The sequence below is a fragment of the Sminthopsis crassicaudata genome, chromosome 4 (assembly GCF_048593235.1).
Source record: "Sminthopsis crassicaudata isolate SCR6 chromosome 4, ASM4859323v1, whole genome shotgun sequence".
Classification (NCBI taxonomy): Eukaryota; Metazoa; Chordata; class Mammalia; order Dasyuromorphia; family Dasyuridae; genus Sminthopsis; species Sminthopsis crassicaudata.
In genome coordinates, this window is record NC_133620.1 from 244,530,932 (window position 1) to 244,551,259 (window position 20,328).

Consider the following 20,328-nt stretch of genomic DNA (forward strand, 5'->3'; position numbering starts at 1 on the left):
CCATCTGACTGGAAAATTTTTCCACCTATATAATGATGGGCAAGTCACAACCTCTCTTAAATCATGGGGATAAATCATATCCATAGTATCTATCTTAAAGGATTTTTATAAGGGTTGAATGAAATACATGAAAAGGACTAATTTGTATTTGCATTACAAAATGAGCAGAGGCATTCCATCAATATATCCCACTAAACCACAACCCAGAGAAAGATCATGAGAAGGAAGGATGCTGAGGCCCTGTCACTACTAAGTCAGAAGCAGGTAAGAAAGCCATGGTCAGAACCACAACAGCATTATCAGTTATGCAAGCAGGGATGGTGGGGGAGGGGTAAATAAAAATATAGGCCATAAGGAACTCAAGTTTTAGAGAGAGGAGGTGAGGAAAAAACTGTAGAAATGTCAATTCTCTTGGTTTGAGACCTACTTCCTAGCCTGAATCTCTATCCTAGAAACTCATTTTTATTATCTTCTTAGTCCTTTGGAATTCCATATATTAAAGAAACACTTTAAAAAGTGTTTAGGAGAGCCCTGCTCTCCAGGGATTTTATAACTATAGAAATACCTCTGAAGAAAATAAAGTCAATTTTAAAAATAATTCTCTTTTAAAGAAGAAAAATAGATATGCAGACTGATAAAAGCAATAATGATTGACAAATTATATTTTTTAATTGCAATAATAATTCTTTTAATATAGAGATTTCCTTGTGACAAATGGAGATCTACTGAAGAACTAATAAGACGACAAAATATATTCAAAGATATTAAAGAGGCGAGATTTTCTGTAAGAGGTGTGTGAGGGGAATAAGGAAGGAACACAATCCAAAACCCTAGCTTCCAGTAAGAATAGAAGCAAAAATTGCCATTTAATCAAACATTTAAATGGTCACTGCACTTGTTAAATGATTGATATTCTTAATGTAATTAACTTTATTTCTTATTAAAATCTCCAAGTAAATCCTAGCAAAAGGGACAACAAATTTTTTAAAATCAATGTCTAATTAAACTCGTTTTTCTTAAGTTTGGGTTTAAATGGTTATATTGTCCTTCAAAAGGCAATTGCCATTAGTGTTCCTAAAATCAAAAATAACATTTGAATATTAATGTATCATTTCTCTCAAAATAATTATTGCCTATAATTTTGTTTTATTTAATAGAATGTTTTGCTGAAATCAGTTAAGGACATTTTAGGTGGGGCATGTCAGTTTGCTCTGCTAAGATGAAAATGATGTAACTTTTGGTTATCTACTTGTAACATGGATAAAGGAAATCCACAAATCAAAACAAAATTGTACTTCCCAGATAAGTATTAAATCTTACCGCTTTCTAAAGTATTGCTCTAATGGCTCATTTTGGCATGGAAATAATTCTAACTTCTTAAAAGGTTATGCCAGCACAGCACAAGAAGTGAGAAGTCCTATAAGTTCAGAATGACTGAAGTTTTAAGTTTCATAAGAAGTGAGTATCTGTATCTGAGGACTATCTAAACAAGATTCAGAGAAGATCATCCTCCTCCTGAAGGTAAGCTACCAGATGATTAATGTTTTTGTCCATGATAAATGATGAAGACTGTCTACTAAAGCAAGGACTAGTTGTGATTTTTATGGTGGAGGGGGTAGCCATACCAATAAAATTATAGATAATCTGTTGTACTGAAATAAATCTTAGGAATCATTTCAGATAGCAGTTCCTGGGTACATTTATAGATTATAACTTCCTGAATGGGGCCTCTTAGGTAGTAACAGCTAGAGAAACTCAATTTCTTAATTTTTTTTAACTTGACAATTAAGAAAAACCAGTCCTGAAATGAAAAGTTAAGTTGGTGGGAGAAATAAAGGATCCAATTTACAAAAATCAATTTAAATAAAAAAATTTCAAAAATATGTGATGCATAAGATGAGGTATCTTATTTTAGAATCCAATATGTTTTTGTATCTAAGTAGTATTAATTTGTAAGTATTGAGGAGCTAGCTGTCTGCCCTTTTCTTCTGTATTGATCAAGTCAAGATTATCTACTTCAAACATCTTAGAGTAGGCTTTAAAGAAACACTAAAATCTAAAATACTGCACAGAGATCTTACAGCATGAGTAAAAAATATTTCTTCCAAATAGTTACAATTGAATCAAGACAGTCCAGAAACAATGACCTAACAATTTTTTGGTTCAGATCTGTGATTTCATAAGTGTAGGGAACTATGCATATGAGAAAGCATTCTACTATATATGATCTTAAAGAGAATTGATGAGGACACTGAGAGGTTAGTTAAGTGCCTTGCCCAGAGTCACCCAGCTAGAATTGAGGGAAGGAGGGAGAAAAAACAGGTTATAATGCTGAGGCATTATACATCTGGAGCAGCACAATCCATATTTTGAAAATTTCAATTGCAGAAAAATATTTTCCTATTTGAGTGATTATGATTTTTCTAGTTTCTTTCACTTTAATTCCTAAAGAATATTTACATTGAAAGACTTTTTCATTTAATATACCATAAACTCAGCTTTTTAGATGATAATAAAAAATATAAATTTAATTTACAACACAAATGGTCAATACGAAAGGGTGCAGGACCTTGAGGAGAAGAAAATATCCCAATGGTCTCAGTCAAAAGAGCATCCTAAATTTAGAAAGAAAAAAAGCATAAATATAATGGAGATATCAACTTCTCAGTACATAGAAATATCACATTTTTAAAAGCTGGTAAGAAAAAAAAAGTTCACATCCCAATTAAAAACATCAAATTTCTACTAGTTTCACAACCTGGCCTGGTCCTATAATTAAATGTTTTCATATCTCTATTCTTCCCTCTCTCCTCAATGGATAACTAAGCCTTCCCCCGCCAACTTTATCATGCTTTTGTATCAAATGTATTAATGGTTTAAGGGACTGAAAATTCTGCTATTAAGGCAAAGGTACCACTGACAAAAAGAAAAAGCAAAGAGGTATGCCAGTTTCTTTTTCCCCTAAGTATATCAAATACTCATTCTTGACTCTTTTGGAGTCAACAGTGGTTAAAGATCAAGATGGTTTTGAAACTTCTTATTCTCTGCTCCTGAGACAACATTGATGGGACAGCAAATTTAGTCTTGCCAGATTTAAAGTTGCCTTTGCCAATATGGAACTGGAAAGCTTATATTTAAAGTTTTGACCTCAGGCCATAGATTACTCCGAGATGTTTACAGTCAGCAGTACTTCTAATTGAAGTCTATGACTTACTGGCAACTTATGAAGGGCAAGTGTCTCAGATACCACCACATAAAATCACAAAAGGGACATACAAAAAAACCCACACAAAAACCTAAAGGAAATTTCAATGAAAGAAATAAATTAACTATACAACTGAGTATGTAAGTAAGCTATATCTTGGAATGAAGATAGAGGAATGTGAGGATAATTAAGAGAATCCAGAACATAGGAAATATCTCATTAATGGGTGATCTGAGTCTTTGAAAGAGGACAGACTTCTTACAAGTTACTCAAAATGTATCCCTTCTTAATTATGACATCAACTAATAAATGAAAAACAATAATAGGAAAACATCTAAAGTAGAAATCCAATTTCAAAATGTTAATATTTCTAAGAAAACATATCTGTGATGGACAAAAAAATTGGTCTTTTAAATACGTTGTTATCAGTAAGCATAGTACAGGTTCAAAGTTTAGAATCTGCATCATTTCCAGGGCTATTTTGTTTTTATAAATGACAAATTCAGTGGAACAGCCCCACCTTCTCACAATCCAATAGAATCTCCAGTATGTCTAACAATTTATGTTTTATAATGCATCAAATCAAATGGAATTGTAAAAATTCTTCTAATTTACTCTTGCTTTTTTCCCTTTTTCCTTCCATACTTGTTCTGAATTGTCACTATCAAAACAAAATAAAACATGTTATTTCAACTCTATCTACATGTTGCTAACCCCTTAAAAAAAAACTAACTAAAAAACTCATTTCAAAACTTAAATTTTCACATAGACTGCCCTAATTAGCAGAACCAGGGCAAGGATTTACTTTCCATTTTCACTTAACCTCACATTTCTCATATCTTATTTCCTTGTCCCCTCAAACACGCTAAATTCAGCAAAAAGCCAAAAATTAAAATGTATAAAGTATAAGAATGTCTACTATATGTAAACTCCTGGAGGATAAAGTATCTACCTAAATTCAGAATGCCATAGTGCTTGCTATATAATGCCATAGACCATATAATCTCCTCAGCAGAAAGGACACTATCTGAAAATATACAAGTGCCATAAAATCTGTCAAATGTTTCTGGTGTCTGAATCAAAAATGATTATCTAAAGGAAATCTTGACCTACATACCACTTGGGTAAACTAACTGCCAGCCTAAGAATTCTAAACTATTAAGTTCTCATAAAAAGCACTTTTAGTCTATAAATACATTAAATACATTTAACTTGTTATCCTTCACAATATATGAGATTATTGAATGGCAACCACTATTGTTTGCATTTTCAGGTAGTCAGAGAGGCACAGAGAAGTTAGAGAAGTTAAGTGGCTTCTACAAAGTTATGTACTATGTCATAATTATAATTCAAATCTCTTGACTAGTTTTGTGCCAGTTCTACCATGTCATTTCACTGTAATCTTTTACACAGTTTAGTCAGGTTGGTTACTAAAATGTCAACAAAAGAAATAAAAGCATATTACTTTATGTATATATAATTAAAAGTAATGGCTATACCTTTTAAAGAGAGAAACTGGATTCCTTTAGAAGCAGCAGTTTAAGCATGTGTACTCAAAAAGCCCAATATCAAGTAAAACTTAAAAAATCTGGGATTTTTTACTACACATAATAGTAGCTGATTCTTCTATTTGGTTTAATTTAATGGCAATGGGTTGGAAGTCATGTGTTCTCAACTTATTTTCAGCTATGCTTCTGATTCATTGTGTCTCTGTCTATAAGAAGCAATCTTTGTGTTTGTTTTTCTCTATAAAATAGGAACAAAGTAATTTAATTCCTACAATAGACAGGCATTTTAAGTTAGAAAATTCTGAAATTACCCCATAAAATGTGTAGCAACACACTTAGTCTTAAGGCCTCCCTAATAACAAATAATTGACCAAAAGCAGCAACTGGCTCTAAATAAAGACAAAATTGAATTTAATTTTAAACAAGCTACATAAACTCTACTTTTTGTTTTTAATGAAGGATGTCTTTTTATAAAAAAGTTTGGCATCTAACCCATACAACAAAATTCTACATGAATAAAACAACAAAAGCTCAAAGGTTGTATTACTTCTAATTTAATGAATTCAGAAATATTTACATGTATTTTCTGGCTACCCAAACTTCGGTGTTCTTTAAGAAGCAAAAGCATTTACATCTAATAGGAACTACATAATTTTTCTGATCCCCAGGAAAACGAGAGTAGTTTTAAGATTAACTGAAAAACAAATATTCAAAATGTACAATATGTCAAATTAAAGTCAACAGCAGATTTTACAAATTGAATTATGGATCATTGAACAGCAGCTAAAAATACTGAACACTTCTCCTTCATCAAGAACAAATTACTTCATAATAGTTTTAGAATGTATTTTTTTGGAGGTGGGGAATGATCAACTTTACCCAACTATAATTTGTTAGTTTACAATTTCAGGAACGTAGGTAATAAGCCTCTGTTACTGGCATGCCAAATAAGTATGCTCCTTAAATATTAGTCATATATTCAAAATAGTAGATTCATGACTTCTCCTGCCATTGTTAAAAGACCCTTCCAACAAAGAGTGAAAAATAGTTGGGGGAGATATCAAGAACCTGCAACAGAACAAGGAAAAGGGAGTAAGGCAGAAAGGCCATGGGGAATTAAAAAAAAAAGTCAAACCAAGAAGCATTAAGTAAGCGCTTATTTAGCACTGTACTTAAGAGCTGGGGATGCAAAGAGGAAGGAAAAAATACCCGTGAAGAGCACGAGTGATACAAAACAAAGAGAAGGAAAAAATAACTCCATTTTAAAAGAACTGGCAAACAAAAGTAAGAAAAAGAAGGTAAGGAAGAGTCTAGAGAGAAAAGCTAAGAGTATGAGTTTGGAATTGGAAAGGGATGGGAAAAGGACCCGGAAAGATAGCTCCAACACTGGCAAGTCAGGTACTATTGAGGCGTATTTGAAGGGCTGTTAAAAGGATCCTTGGAAATTAGAAGGCAAAAAAACTAATCTTGCTGTATTAAAGTGATGCTCAAGTTAAAAAAGTGACCAAAAAATGACCTAAGAGACGAGAATAACAGCCCAATGCCTAGAGGTTGAGGGCGGGGGGAGGGGGAGGGAAGAAAGGAGTAAAGAATCTTGTTGAATAGAGAAGTGAGTGAAAACGAGAGAACTGCGATAAAAAGTAGAGGAAAGCCAAAGAGAAGGGCTAACCAGACTGACCGAATTAAAGACACCCCTTCCGTTCCCGTCCCCCCGAATTACTAGACAGAAAGACACGGGACAGAAAGGCTGACGGGACGAAGGAGAGATGAAGAGGAAGGAGAGGAGGAGAAGCAGGACCGAGAACCGGGGATGGAGCCGGGGGAGGGGGTGCGGAGCCAGGGTACAGCGGCTCCGGGAGGACTAGGTGAGTAGCGCTGCGAATCATCGGGCAGTGCCCACGCCGGACTCGGCCCCTCGAAGCTCGGATGCCCGGGCTGTCCGCACCGACCTTCACCCAGGTCGCTCGGGCACCAGGCTCGGCCCGCGGGGCGGCGGCTTCAGCCCAGTCTCAGGAAGAAGGCAGAAAAGAACGGCGGGGAGGATGGTGTTAATGGAGGGGGCGGAGGGGCTTCCTTCCAGACCTGGAGGGAGGTGAGGAGAAAGGGAACAGACGCGGGCAGCCAGCTACGACAGTTAGGGGGCAATTACCTCTCGCCTGGGTCGGCGGTTCCCACCCCAAGTCGTGTGGAGGAGCTCGTCGTCCAGTCGAAGAATACGGCCCTCCCCCGAGCCAGCACCATCCCGCCCCCGGGGTCCCTCACATCGCCGCCGCCGCCGCTCGCCCAGCCGCAGCGGATCCCGAGTAGGAGCCGGTAGGTCACCGCCGCCCCGCGTCTAGCCAGTAGTACGACTAGCGAGCATGCGCGGCTACCTCAGCGCCCAAGGGAGCCCACGGGCCAGCTTGGCGCTACCTGCGATCAACAGGTCCCGCTGCCACCGTACCTCCCTCCCCACACAGAGCCTCGGCCCCACCCCACTCCGGCCCAGCGCCCGCCCCCTTCTCCAGCCTCCTGCTTCAGCTGAGATTGCGTGAGATTTCGCCCGGGACAGCCCCCGCGGCAAGAGAACTGAGTTCTCGCGAGATGTAGGAGTTGGCGTCAATAAAGAGCGCGATCGGAGGCCTCTTGACGTGTGTTGAATGGTAGCATTTGGTTGCTGCTTTTGGAAAAGAGAGAGGGAGGGGGAAAATCGGGAAAAGATGATTTCAAAGATAGTGGATTTGTGTAGCTTCTGAGGCCTCACTTTTTCTACCCTGGGGAAGGGGCTCCGTGGGGATTTGCCGTAGTGCCTGGGATAATTGTAAACGGAAGATGGCGCGATGTAGTTTATTGGGTTTAGGGTTGCGACCCCCTCAGGGTTGAAGTATCAGTTAAATCTTTCTTCCAAGTAAAGACCCCGGATCCATTCCTCCCTCGATGCGCACCCGCCCCTTTTTGATTATTGGTACCATCTTTCCATGTTTCTGAGAGGAACCAAAAGATTTCGTGCCTTCGTAGGTAGTGAAAGGAGCAGAAAAATCTAGGGGGAAGGAAGGGGAGGAACGGGAACAACGTACCCATGAAGTCGGCCTCTTTAAGAATTAGGTTTGTTTTCGTTCTGTTGTTTCACCTAATGTTGCTGTTTTTTGTTTTTTTTTCTCTTCTGAAGTTGATACCCATTCATAATGTCCGGCATAGGCATTATTAATTAATTAAATTAATCCTTTTATACTGTTACATCACAGCTCTTAAGAGGGAAGAAGATTGTGGTACAGATGCCTATATTAAATCCCTTCCGCTATAATCTTGAGTATTCGGGCACTTGCCTGGCATGATGGAGACTTCCCATTAAGTGTGTGATAGAGAGGCAAAAGTGCTGGCTTTGATGTCACCGGACCTGGATTCAGATTCTGTCAGTGCCACCTGTTTGTATGACCTGAATCATTTCTTCAGTTTCCTTGTTTGTCAAAAAAGGGCATTGGATGGAGTGACCTCCTTAAAGTCTTAATCAGGTTTTAAATGTATGCTTCTATGGCATGTACTACATTCTTGCATGTTCCCTCTCCTTTGATCACTTCTTCAATTGAATTTCTAATCCCTTTAACTTAAAAAAAAATTATAGAATCCTAGTTCTTAATAACCCTGTGCATTTTACTTGATTAAAAAAAAAATTCCCACTGTCCTGAGGGAATTTTTTTCAACATCTTTCCATCACCTGAGCCCTTTTCCAAGATGCACTCCTTCCCAAGAATTCCCTCTGCCTTTCACACAATAGATCTCATTTTTTCTGAGAAGTCTTTCTTAACAAAAAAGGGAAATTGACCTGCCATATCACTCCTCAGACTTCTTTTTTAATCATTACTTTAGGTCCCTCTATTACTTTATATAAATCCTAATTTTTATACATTCAGTCTACACTAAATTGTATTCCAATAAGTAGGGTGGCCTGTTTAAATCTTGAACCAGCTCTTTTTCTTCATTAGCTTCTTCCTCCCACTCTCCCCCCCCTCCCCCACTCCTCTCCACATAATGCAGTGCTAGCAGCCTTCTGGCACCTAGTGTGCTCTGGGAATGTAGATTTGTTTTAATATTAGCTTAAAGAAAAGTACTGTCATTTATGTAATTTATTAACTCCTACATTCCGGGAAAAGCTTTGCCTAACTAGTTTTGAAAGAAATTGTGATACAATGAGATTATTCCGTTCCATGTTCTCTCTTTTTAGACTTCCTTCAGTTTAGATATAAAACAGTTCAAGTATCAGTTTTGAGGAGCAACTGAAATAACTGTACAAGTGCTGCTTAAAATAGTGCCACGTCTTTAAATTACAACAAAATCAATACTTTATAATATGCCTTATATACATGCCTATCAAATTATGACATCCTACTTCATGGTTTTAGCTATGTCAGCCTGATGTGACTGAACATGAATATTCCTCCCCTCATACTCCACTCCTAAGATACTGGTGCATAAAACAATTCTGAATGAGGGGGGGGAAGGCAATCTTCATTCTATTCATATATGCTATTAGCCTTAAACAATTTGTTGTTGGTTCATGAATATTTTTATGATATGTTTTCCTTCCCAAATGAATAAATTGCTACTTTGTTTTTTCTGTTATTATTTTATTTTAATGGGAGTTCTTGCCTGGTTGGCAAAGATGGGATTAACAACATTGCCTAAGTAGATATGAATGGAAAATATAACTATCTTCTCACCCAGCTACAAAATCAGTTAATTGCTCTAACTTCAGGGCAACCGTGTCAAAAGGCCATATTTGTACCATCTCATGCCCATTTCATTATGATTCACCTTTGATGGTAAAATAAAGGTGACCAAAGTAGACATTTGACTCACTTTGTCCTGGACAAACTCCTTTTGTGTATATAAAACAGACCAACACTTTCCATTCTTAGTTGGTAGCTTGTCTTCATTTACTTGTAAGTGAACTTAATTGACTTTCAAATTGTTTCAACTGTGATTGAGGGTTTGAAGGATAGAAAAAGAAAATAATTCTCAATCAGGAGGAATAAGATGATGTCTCAATTCTAAAGAGATAAATTGCTGCACTGTGGAAATCATGGTTTTATAAAAACACTAACATTCTTTGTGTTTTATCAGCTGCACTAAAAATTGCATATGGGAGCATCTAGATGGTGCAGTGGATAGAGCACCAACCCTGAAGTAAGGAGGACCTCAGTTCAAATCTGTCCCAGACATTTAATACCTCTTACCTGTGTTACCCTGAGCAAGTCACTTAACCCCAATTGCCTAGCAAAAAACAAAACCTGTATATGGTTTAGGTTTATGTATCCCTTTGGATTAAGGAATTTGTGATTTAATGAAGAGACATAGCATAATGGGAAAATGAAAAAAAAAAAAAAACAACTGGAGGGAGACTAATGGAGGAAAAGTATTATGATTGAAGAAGATTCTTATTTTGCAGACACCAACACTAAAGCTTTATTTGTGAAGATGAGTGGAAAGAGAAGAATTTGAGTGGAAAGAGAAGAATTTAGCTAGAATGGACATATATATCACCCTGAGGTCCTAGTGATAGAAATTTGAATGCTATTTACTACTCTATACTTTTTAAGTTTACTATAAGGAATTCCAAAAATGACATTTTTTAAAAGCCTATATAAACATCCATGAATTTTTCTTTCTGTACCCTAAACCAAACATAAAAATTGAGTTCATAAGAAATTATCTTTTTTGGCTCATGTGAGCTTGAGTCTTAAATTCCATAAAGCTTGTTCAATCTGAAGTTTCTAATTGAATATATTTTTCAACAATCTGTTTATGACATTATATAATCCATTTGTTGAATATTTACATTGCATATTACTATTTACAATTACAATTACAATTAACATGTTTTCTATACACACTTATAAAATTCTGACATTCCACTAAATTGTCAGCCTTCACCTCACTCTTAATTTGGACTTCAACCCACCCCATCTCCACCCAATCTCTCTACTAAAATTCAAATCCAGTTAATCATTTTGTGGAGGTGAGGCTGGAATATCAGAAGTTATCCCAATGGAGAATAATCTGGGGCAGATCTTGTCAGGCCAGAAAGACTTGTGAGACATGATATGTTTTGCCATTCAAAGATCAACTTGGTAAAATCTTGAGAGATACATCATAAAGTTTGGTCAAGTATTGAATTTTTGGCCATAGCAACCCAAAGGTTGTCTATTAGCACATATAGAGCACACGCTATCTATGCTAATGAGGAATACTCAACAACAACAGATTTTTTTGGAGTATTGCAGTAAAAAGTAAAAACTTGTTAATGCTACTTTGGTTTAAGAATTTAAGAATTAACATGTAATGTCTGGGCTAGCTTTCTGGGGGATCTCTGGATGGGACTTGGTCTTTAGGTAGAGAAGTGATGAAGACAGGACCTCAAGATCAGCCTAAGTCCTTGGTCTTAGTGGAGGAGTGATGAAGGCAGGACAGCCACCACAAGGCTGGTCAAAAATGGAATGTCTCTTTTCCAGTCCTTCTCAGCCCTTAAATTATGATTACATAATTACAGCATACTATGTATGTATAAACTAGAAAACCATTGCATCACCATGCTAAGTACTAAGTATATATGTGAACTAAAGAACCATCATATCATCAATTCCACAGAATTAACACCTTTTTGTAAGTATCCTTGGTTTCAAGTATACTTCTCCAGAGTTCCCTACAGCACTTTAAATACTTAATATGAAGGAAAGATACTCTCATTTATCACTATACAACCCTTAGATTAATAACATTGAAAAACAAACAGTTCCTTTAGTAATTATTTAGCTATCCATTAACTATACATTTAACCTTTTAACCAAGAATAAATAATAAATGTAAACCACATGAATAAGATTTTGGCATCTTTCCCATTCTATTTAAATATCAATGTAAATTTTGGCCCAAGAATATTTTTAAATCTATTTTGTGCCATTGATTCTAGCGTTATTTTGTTAGAGATTATCTCACCCATCACTTTACCTTCCCTACTTCAGAGCTGCATAATATTAATACAACTACAGATCAGATCACAAAATGAAATGAACAATTCAAATCTGGGGAGCTTTAAAATTGAATATTGTAAATCTGAAATTGCCCTGTGGGAACTTGTTTCATGGATATAAATTACTAGGTATTAATTAACTAAGCAAATAAGCATTGCTTTTCTTTTGAGATATTTATGCCTTAAAATATTCATATTTTCATGTTTTCATACTTTTTAACTTATAGAAATTTTTTATTATAGCTTTTTATTTACAAGATATATTCATTGATAATTTTTCAGCATTAACAATTGCAAAACCTTTTGTTCCAACTTTTCCCCTCCTTCCCCCCACTCCTTTTCCCAGAAGGCAGTTGACCAATACATGTTAAATATGTTAAAGTATATAACTTACAGAAATTTAAAAGAAAATGCAAAATGTATTGGAATGGTTTTGTAACATTTTTTCATTAGCTCATTTCTTTGATTATCTTGACAGTCTTTGCAAGGAAAACCTTAAGAATTACTTAGTACTTCTAAAGGATTGAAAAAAATCCAAAATATCCAACCTGTGTCCCACCCCATTCCTTCACTTATCCATAGATGCCTGCAAATATATTTTAATATTCTCAAATGACATTTTATAAATTACTTCAACATTTAGGAAGACAAAGAACCAATGAGCAGAAGCATTTAAAATCAAATTTCCCTGTAGAATTACTTTCATTTTAAGCTCTCACCTATCCCATTGCAAGAGCTGCTTAGTCTTGTCTCAAGTTTCTCACACACCAATCTGTCCTCCACATAGATGCCAAAATCATTTTCCTTAAGTACAAAGCTAACTATGTCACTCAACTACTCAAATTTTATTGGCTCTTTTTTGCCTGTAGGGTAAATGAGAAACTCTTGACTTTTAAAGCCCTTCACAAGCTGATCCCAAACTATCTTTCTAATCTCTTTGTACTGGGAGAAAGAGAAAAGAAGAGGTGGAAGGGAGTAAACATTTTGTGTAACTGCTCCTTTGTAACTGCTCCTATGTCCAATCAAGTCATGGTTATAACTTGAATTGATAGGCCAACATTTGGCTGTGAAGTTATAAGATTGGGTTAAATACTGGTGAAAAGTGGTGGAATAGAGGAGTGTGGGCTATAATGGGTGAAGGGTTGGTATGGTAGCCCCATGATTGGTTGATCATATAACCTTTGGGGTCATAGCCCCTTATTAGGTTCCTGCACCTACTTTGCTTTAATCAGCTCTCAAAGACAGTAACAGAGAAGGTTCCAACCTGCATTGGTATGCAAGGAATTTCCTCATTAAAGAATTCCATACCAATGAAATCATAGGTTCAATACCTTATATTTATTCTGTATGTAATTATATGTATACATTTTGTTTGTTTACCACATAGAATTTAAACTCTTCACATGCAGGGATTATTTCAGTTTTGGAATTTATATCCCATAGCATCTAGCACAGAACTCGAATATAATTGATGCTTAATAAATGTTTGTTGATTGATTGGTATAATAATTTATTCATAACAATTTTGTTATTTAATTTTTCACTGCCCACTATGATTTAATTTTCCATTCTCTAAATAACTTAATGACTAGGCTTCTATTTTATAATACATCACTTTTTTATTGTTTTTATTTAATTCTTTATTTCTTAGTTAGAATCTGAAGTAACTTAACACCCTTTAAAATGAATGTAAAGGAAGCAGAGTCAAGGTGGCAGAGAAAAGGCAGGGACTAGCCTGAATTCTCCCCACAATTCCTCCAAAGACTTTTAAATAATTCCTTTAAACCAAAAGGACAGGGTGAAACAGTTTTTTAGCCTAAGACAATTTACACTGTCAGCAGGAAAGATCTGTTACACTGGAATGAGTGGAGAACAGTCCATTATAGACTGAGATCCAGCAACCCAGGAGTAAGGCTGGGAAGTGATTGAATCAGAAGTAGCAGTGACTTCTTCAGGAGTTCTCAGTTCCAGTGACAGAGAGGGGGTTGAACAGAAGGTGATTATAGGTTATCCTTGCTGGTACTGGGGGCAGGACTTTGTTGCTTTGCCCATAATGAGATCTGGGTAGTAGTCCCTGAGTATGAAGATGAGGAATAACATACCAAAGCCAGTAGTTCCAAAGAAGCTATAAGTCTGCTAACAGTTCCACGATAAAAAAAAGAGTTCTTTTGCTCACTCACAGACCAGAGGACAGGCCAGGAGAGGAGTAAGCACATATCTCCTTAGATCCTACCACCTTGGAAAAACTGAAAACTTACAGGTCCTTAGAAGTATCTCTGAAAACAGCTCCAGAAAATCCCTGAAGCTTGGGTACCCTCCACTCTGAAGGCAGAGACACACTTTAGCAAAAGATTAAAATTCAAGAAATAGACTGAAAAAATGAGCAAATAATAGAAAAAAACCCTCACTATGTTACTATAGTATATAGTGATATATAGGATAAAAACACAATTATCAGAAGAAGATAGCAAAATCATACCCTTTGACCCAGCAGCGCTACTACTGGGCTTATATCCCAAAGAAATACTAAAGAGCGGAAAGAGACATATATGTGCCAAAATGTTTGTGGCAGCTCTTTTTGTAGTAGCTAGAAACTGGAAGATGAATGGATGTCTATCAGTTGGAGAATGGTTGGGTAAATTATGGTATATGAAGGTTATGGAATATTATTGCTCTGTAAGAAATGACCAGCAGGAGGAATACAGAGAGGCCTGGAGAGACTTAAATCAACTGATGCTGAGTGAAATGAGCAGAACCAGAAGATCACTGTACACTTCAACAATAATACTGTATGAGGATGTATTCTGATGGAAGTGGAAATCTTCAACATAAAGAAAAACCAACTCACTTCCAGTTGATCAATGATGGACAGAGGTAGCTACACCCAGAGAAGAAACACTGGGAAGTGAATGTAAATTGTTAGCACTAATATCTGTCTGCCCAGGTTACATGTACCTTCGGAATCTAAAGTTTATTGTGCAACAAGAAAATGATATACACACACATGTATTGTATCTAGACTATATTGTAACACATGTAAAATGTATGGGATTGCCTGTCATCGGGGGGAAGGAATAGAGGGAGGGGGGGATAATTTGGAAAAATGAATACAAGGGATAATATTATAAAAAATATATATATAATAAAAATTATTAATTAAAAAAAAAAGAAGATAGCAAAATCAAAACTACTACATCCAAATCCTCAAAGGAAAATATTAATTGATTTCAGCCTATGGAACTCAAAATTTTTTATAAAATCAAATGAGAGGCAGAGGAAAATTTGAGAAGGGAAATGAAAGTGATGCAAGAGAATCACGAAAAAAAACAGTAGCTTGGTAAAGGAGGCACAAAAAAATACTGAAAAGAAAAACACCTTAAAAATAGATTAGGCAAAATGGTAAAAAAAAAAAAAAGGTACAAAAATCCAGTGAGAAGAATGACATGAAAAGTACAATTGGTAAAATGGAAAAAGAGGCACAAAATTCACTGAAGAAAATAACTCCTTAAAAAATAGAATTGACCAAATGAAAAGAGGTACAAATTCTCACTGAAGAAAAATAATTCCTTAAAAATTAGAATGAGCAAGTGGAAGCTAATGATTCCACGAGATATGAAAAAACCAAAACAAAACAACAACAACAAAAAAACAGATCTCTCAGTCAGAGATCAGAGAACATTAACTGACTCTCAGTCTCCTTGTATCATCCTCTCACAAGAGGAGATCCATTCTGCAGATCTGAGTTGGATCAATAGCTCCCATGTATTCCAACAAGATTGAAGCATGCATTTTAAATTTTTTTCTTGAGTTTTTATTTTGATCTATTTTTTTTGCAACATGGCTAATATAGAAATATGTTTTGCATGACTACATGTTCATAACATAACATGTTCAAAATTGCTTGCCTTCTCAACGAGAGGGGAGGGGATAGAGGGAGAGTTGGAATTCAATTTTAAAAACAAATGTTAATTTTTTTTTGCATGTAATTGAGGGGAAATAAAATACTAAATAAAAATTTTAAAATATAAATAAAATGATGTTCATTATTTTAGATCTAGTTCAAGTCCTAACTGTTCTAAACCACATTGTCAAAGGTTAGGGTTAGGGTTAGGATTTTAGAACTAAGGGACATTAGAGTTCATTTAGTCCAATTGTCTCATTTTAAAATTGAGGAAACTTAGGTGCAGTGAAGTGAAGTCATTGCTTATATAGAGAGATCTGAAATCGGATTTTGAGCCTAAGTATTTTGACTCCTGGAAAAAGAACTGACAAATCGCTCCAATATCTTTGTCAAGAACAGCCTGTGAACAAAGTAGAGTTGCACATGATTGAATGACTGAGCAATTAAAACTCTAATCCCAGGTGAGCTGCTAAGTGGCATACAGGATAAGAATACTGGTCTGGAATCAGGAGGAGCTGAGTTCAAATCCATCCTCAAACACTTACTAGCTATGTGATCCTGGGCAAGTCACTTAGCCCTGTTTGCCTCAGTTTCCCCATCAGTAAAACCAACTGAATAAATGACAAACCATTCTAGTATATTTGCCAAGAAAACCACAAATGGGATCATGAAGATTCAGAAACAATGATGTTCTGACTCAAGAGCCAGTGTCACTTCCTATGTGTCCTTGGGTAAATAATTTATCTTCTCTAGCCACATGGATGAGAAAAACTTATTTGAAGAATGAAAAAATTGGTTTACTTGACTTCTGAAGACCCAAACTTTAAAGCTTTAAAGCTTTATAATCTATGTGTAAGGAGATTCTGTAAGAGTAGATGACACATTCTACTGAGGAACAGAAGGAACAATTTTACATGTAGGGGCTGCTGGATAGCCCAGGGAATAGAGCTCAGGATGGGAAGTTAGGAAAATCTGAGTTTAAATCTGGTCTTAGACCCTAGTTCTGTGATCCAGGACAAGACCCTTAATCTCTGTTTCAGTTCCTCATATGTAAAATGAGGATAGTAATAATAGTTATCCATCAGGGCTGCTGTAAAATAATGATTTTAAAGTGCTTAGCACAGTGCCTAGGACATAGTAAATAATATTTAAATGTTAACTCTAACTCTAAGTATTGTTATTATTATTCTTATTGGAGTTTTACTGACACCATTTTGTTTTATAGGAGTTACAATGCTTATGTTGAAATAGTTGTATCAGTTGTGGACAGTGGTGAGGTTGTTTGAGCTGAAGAGAAATGAGCTGAAGGGAGATTCCCACCCCCCTTCTTCTCTCACTTCTTTCTTTTGTTCTTTCTTTCCCTCCTTAGACTTGAAACTTCATTATTCCTAGTATCAGAACTCCTTCCACTGAAGCAGATTGACAGCTCGTTTATGTTGTTTTGAGCAAGAAATATTAGTTTATCGAATGAAAAAAATCCAGCTACAACTTCCCCTACACCGTGGACCCAAGAGACGCTTTGGAGAGTAGGACTAAATAGATCCTGCATCTAGCTTTGCTTTGGGTTGACATTGAGTTATTATACCTAATGAAGATAAGCCAAAATCATGTCAGGTTGCAATCAACTTGCTTACACATATGCTTCTTGGGCTAGAAGTTTTTAGCCTATTGTATTGAAGCCCCTCAAGAACATTATGACAAGAAACCTCCATCATAGTTTTTGGCTACTATAGAACTCAAAGATTGTGATTGTGTGATTCACTTGTTCCATGCTCTAATAGCTTCTTCCATTGCGTTTTTATCTGTTGTCAGTTTGAGTATGCCTATGAATGTTCATTTAATTGTACACTTGCTCCTTTAAATGAAGCTATAATAACTGTCTTATTCTAAAAGTGTCTAAATAAACAGCATAACAGGAAGAAAAAGGAAAGCACTCTTGTGAGCTTAATACATTTTTTGTGTCAATATATATAATCACAAAACAATAAATCTGTGCCATTGATTGTCAACAGAATCATGGATTGACTTGAGTTTTACTGATACAAAAGATAGTAAGGTTAGAACAGGAATTCTTAACTATTTTGTGATGCTTTGATTTTTCTCTCCCAACATGATTCATAAAACAATGTGTATTAAAAATAAATAAACTTCCTACAAAAAGAGAATCCCTGAGTTGGAAGATGGCTTCACTATTCTTAATATTTTAATACTCTAGACCCTGATAGTTTGTTTTGCTGTAGACTCTGTCATACAATTTCATGGTCCCCAGTGCTAAAGCAAAATATTATAGAACAAGACTTTTAAAAAAATTGTACACTTGTGACCCCTTTTTGCTCCAAAATTTTTTACACAACTCTGGATATACATAGGTATGTAAAATAGATATAAATCAAATATTTATTGATAACAAATCATAATTTTTGTAACCCTCACATTCAGTTATATGATGACCCACAGTTTAAAAAGTTTTATTATAGTGGATAGCATATTGATTTGAAATCAGGAAGACTTGAATTCCCACCTTAGATAATTTACTAATTTGTATGACAAGTCATTTATCTCTCTATGAATTTCCTCATTTGTAAAACAGGATTTGGATTTGAAGTCTCCTAATATCCCTTCCAGTTCTAAATCTGTGCCATTATCTTGTGACTTATTAGGTCAAAGACAACAGCAAGTGACTGATCTGTTTCAGCTAATTTAGGTAGAAAAGGAGGATTTCTCCTAACACAATTTGAATAATATATCTTATCTTTAAGAAAATTCTATCTCGGCATTCTCACTGTGAGCATTTGTAAATAAAATTTCAATGTGGCCTTTTATTTGGGGAAAAATTGAGAAGTAGAGTAAAACAATCTCATGATTACCTAAGTTACTATAATATTTTTTTTCTTTGGATCGTTGTTTTAAAAAAATCCCATGAAAGTCACTTTGGTTATTTTCTTCTATATTCTATATTCTATTCTATATTCTTCTGAGCAAAGAAAAAAAGAAGACTACACATTTGCTGATTAATTTTTATTTATGATGCTAACTGGACTTCATTACTCCCCTGGCATTATGAATAATGTTATGAACTGAGTGCAAAACTGAAACTTTATCTGTGACTTTGCGAAAATTGCTTAACTTCTTTTTCTAGTTTCTTCATATATAAGAAACGGGTCATAATGAAAACCTGCTGCAGGAGGACGTTGTGAAATCTCTGACTATATATACCACTTCAAACACTATGTAACACATCTACTGACTATTGCTGTTGTTGTTGGCAAGAGTTGTTGGAAATGCTTTATGGTGTTTCTGAATTGTGAATTTTAAAAAAATTTGATTTATAATAAAACCACCCATTGTTAGTAGTTTTGAATATTTCCCCTCATCACCCTATATAACCATACTTCCACGTGGGTATATAGATACAAATATGAGTACATATAATATATATGTATATGTCAATATATTTATATCTATTTCCTAATTCTGGTTTTTCCTATATATTTCTCCAGAGAGGAAAAGAGCTAAAGAAAGAGAGATGGATACATATACACAGATAAAGAGACAGAGATAAAGAGACAATATATATTGTCTATTCATAGTGTCTTTCTCAATATATATATATATATATATATATATATATATATATATATATATATATAATACATACACATATATGTATGAATGTATTTGTGTATACACACAGAGAAACAGAGAAACTACAAAACTACTCCAAACCTCATGACAGCTGTACCTTGGAAGGTAAACCACTGAATTTACTCTTATTCAAAACTTTTTAATTTTCAAAAGGCATACATGGACAATTTTTCAACATTAACTCCTGCAAAACCCTGTGCTCTAATTCCTTTCCCCTCCCTCTCCACTCCTTCTTCCAGCCAGCAAGCAATCCAATGCATGCTAAACATGTAAATCACTGAATTTAAGGGAGAAAAAAAGTCATACGGGAAAAAATGATCCCCAAACCTTTCTTCCAGCTACGTTAGTCCCAGGATCATTAATAAGATTCACTAGAGAGGACAAAAATAAAATAATTAAATCATTTTTTTTTTCCTAATATAGAGTAGCATGCTTTATTGATTTCAAAGGAAGCCATGGCATTTATTCAGCCTAGGATTTTCTTTAGAAACTACATGTTAGGATGTATGGTATATTAGAATGTTTTGTTGGCAGCTTTGCTGTCTGCATTAAATTTGGCATTTTAATGTATATTTAAAGATACTTTTTTCAATTATTTGATTGATATAGTTAAAATAACCTGTAACATGCAGTTAATTTTAAAGTTATCTATGTGATTGGCTAGTGATTTGTTATAGATATACTCTATTTACATAAATGTTTTGGGTTTGAGCTGGGTTTTAATGCCTTTTTAAAAAGTTGATAAAACATTTTTGGTAGTTTTAAAATTATCTGTTTTCATCATTTGTGTAATAAAGTTCAGGGTTATAAAAAGATGAAGTTTTATTAAACTTATAATAAATTGGGTTGGGGGATTATTAAGGTCATAGTTATTATTTTTAGATATTAGAATATTATATATATACTTTAGGAATGAGAGGGGAAAGAAGACACACTTTACTCTTAATGGGGAAAGTTCTTATTCCAGCCATTTCAAGAATCAAGATAATCCCATGAGAACTAAGGAATGGATAGACAGACAGACAGGTAAATAGATAGATGGTAGGTAGGTAGGTAGATGGAT

General features: G+C 35.2%; 1 protein-coding gene across 5 annotated transcripts in view; it reads right to left on the bottom strand.

Annotated features, from left to right (window-relative positions):
• FAM135A (family with sequence similarity 135 member A) overlaps window positions 1-7,223 on the bottom strand; it is a 110,657-nt gene extending 103,434 nt beyond the window's left edge. For 4 of the 5 annotated variants that reach the window (XM_074310571.1, XM_074310569.1, XM_074310570.1 and 1 more), the window contains exon 1: window positions 6,863-7,219. The gene's annotated coding sequence lies outside the window, so the exon portion shown is untranslated. Of the gene's footprint in view, window positions 1-6,862 lie in introns of all 5 variants that reach the window. The other variant, XM_074310573.1, reaches the window with a different exon arrangement.
• Between the last annotated feature and the right edge of the window lie 13,105 nt (window positions 7,224-20,328).